The sequence below is a fragment of the Chaetura pelagica genome, unplaced genomic scaffold, assembly GCF_000747805.2.
Source record: "Chaetura pelagica isolate M959 unplaced genomic scaffold, ChaPel_1.0 scaffold270, whole genome shotgun sequence".
In the NCBI taxonomy this organism is placed as follows: domain Eukaryota; kingdom Metazoa; phylum Chordata; class Aves; order Apodiformes; family Apodidae; genus Chaetura; species Chaetura pelagica.
Genome location: NW_009951925.1, coordinates 93,764 through 96,367, shown reverse-complemented (window position 1 = coordinate 96,367; position 2,604 = coordinate 93,764).

The window sequence follows — 2,604 nt, the reverse complement described above, 5'->3', positions numbered from 1 at the left end:
GAAATATGCAAAGGTGGTGGGGGGTGGGACTGCTGTTTCCTGGAAGCTGCAGTGCTCGGTGGGGCCTGGCTGCGTGCTGATAACCCGGGGGTTTCCTCTTCCTCTCTGGCGAGGGCTTTTCACAGAAGCCGGCTGTGACTTCTCTGAACCTTCTGTGTAAATAAGAGGCAGGGGGGGAGGGAGGCGGAGGGAGAAAGGGAATTAAAGCGGCCACTGTGTCTGGTGGGATGTGGGGATATTGTAGTTCAGAGTGGTCAATCGGGGTTGGAAGGGACCTCTGGAGATCATCTAGTCCCTGCCACGGCAGGGTCACCTACACTAAATCCCACAGAACACATCCAGATGGCTTTGGAATGACTCCACAGCCTCCCTGGGCAGCCTGTCCCAGGGCTCTGTCACCCTCACAGGAAAGAAGCTTCTCCTGTTTAATTTGACCCTCCTCTGCTCCAGCTTGTGCCCGTTGCCTGCGGTCCTGCGACTGGGGACTGCTGAGAGGAGACTGGACCCATCCTCCTGACACCCCCTGGAGATATTTATCTTAGGTGTGTCTTCAGCCCCTGGCCTGGCCCATGTGTGATCCCTCCTCACCCTCAGCCCCGGAGGAGCACAGGGTGCTTTGCTGGGTGCTGGGGGGGTGCTGCTGCACTGGTGGAGCTGGGCCAGGATCTGGGTCTGCTGCCTGGGAGGGGAGGTGGATTGGGGGTGTATGGCACATGCAAATACAGAAAATTCCCTGGCTGGGTGAAACCCCCCAGTTTCTGCTTATTTCTGGCTCAGTGGTCCTAATCTTGCACTGGGGACTTCGATAATACGTTATTTCACAGCAGAGGAGCCTGAGCTACTTTGACCCAAATGTGTCCTTTTACAGGGGGATTCCAGGAGGTTGGGGGGCTGCTCAGTAGCTGCTCTGTCTTCCTGGCACAGTGCTTCCCCTCACAACCTGACCTCGGGGGTGACGCCCCCCTTCCTCCCCCTTGCCCATCGGTGGGGCAGGGTGCTGCAGCCCCCGCCCCCCAGCCAGGGTCTTGCGAGGGGGGGACAGTGCAGAGATGGGTCCATCTGGGGGTGAGTCAGGGGAGCTGGGCAGGGACAGGAAATGCCCCAAACCTGGGGCAGGTCCTTGAAATGGGAGAGGCTCTGGGGGAAGGGCGGATTCCCAGAGAGCAGCACCAGCCCCTCATAAACGGCCCCGGGGCTACCAAGGGGGCCATAGCCGAGTGCCAGCAGCTATCCCCCGAAGCTTACTGGGATTGTTCCTGTCGGGGTGGAGGGTGTCTTGGTGACTTCTCCCAGGTTTTCCAGAAGCCTGCAAGTGGTTCTGCTTACCTCCAAAGTACCCCAGGGCTTTCTCTGGTCTTTGCCAGGGTCTGCAAGGGTCCCTGCTGCCTTTGGGAGGTCCTCAGGGCTTTGCCATGGCCCTCAAAGGGCTTTGCTCTTCCAGAGAGCCCCAGGGCTTTTGCCTGGCTTTCCTGACACCCAGGCTGGGTGTGTCGGGTGCTTGGGGGCGGGGGGATGACACTGTGTGCAAGGCTTAGGGTTGGGCTGGGGGCAGTGAGGCTCGGTGTCAGTTGCTGGTGAGCTAACTGTGGTGCTGGGAGTAGGTGGGTGCAAGGGGGGTGAGAGGGGGTGCAAGGTGGGCACAGGGGCAGTGCCAGGACTGTACTAGGTGGGTGTAGGGTGGCTGTGAGTGTCACAGGTGGGCACAGGGATTTAGCTGTCACAGTGCATGGCCCAGAGCAGGCCAAGGCTGCAGCGCTGGTGGGTCTGGCCGGAGATGCTGAGGGGACCCTGGTGGGGCAGCAGAGTGGATTAACCCCCCTGGCGCACCCTCTGGCCCTGCAGCCAGTGCCGCCCCCACATCGCCCACTGGCTCTTCACCACCTGGAGCCCCTGAGTGTCCACACCTGGCCATGGAGTGCCCTGTGTGCCCACTTACCATGGATCCCCAGCCAGGATGCTGAGGTGTACCCAAGCAGGACATTGCCTGTGGGGACACTGGGGACAGGCCATGTCCATGATGGGGGCATGTGTGACATGATGTCTGTCACCCCACGTCCCTGTAGGAAGCAGATGGGACACCACATTAATTTGCCCTGAGTGGCTGTGCGGAGCTGTGGGCAGCAGAACAGAGCCAGGCTTGTGGTGTGTTTCCCTGCAACCCTTGTCTGCTGGTGGGGGGACACTGAGGGATGGGGTGTCCTGGTGCTCCAACCCCTTCCTGTCCTGCCCCAGCCCTTTACTGAGCACCGGGGCACAGGGGTGGATGTTGCAGGAGTGCTTGGTGCTGGTTTTGAGGTGAGGGTTACAGAGGGTGTTGAGGGTCTTCTTGGGGGTCAGGGACGGTGTGTCCCATGCCTGGGTGCCCTCTGGCATGCTTGGGAGCACTGGGACAGGGTGAGGTGAGAGGGGATGGGGTACCCCATGGAGAGGGGGGCAACTGATGGTTTGGGGATGGGGGACAGAGAGTAGACCCTGTGGCCGAGGATCCATGGTAAGTGGGCACACAGGGCACTCCATGGCCAGGCGTGGACACTCAGGGGCTCCAGGTGGTGAAGAGCCAGTGGGCGATGTGGGGGCGGCACTGGCTGCAGGGCCAGAGGTTGC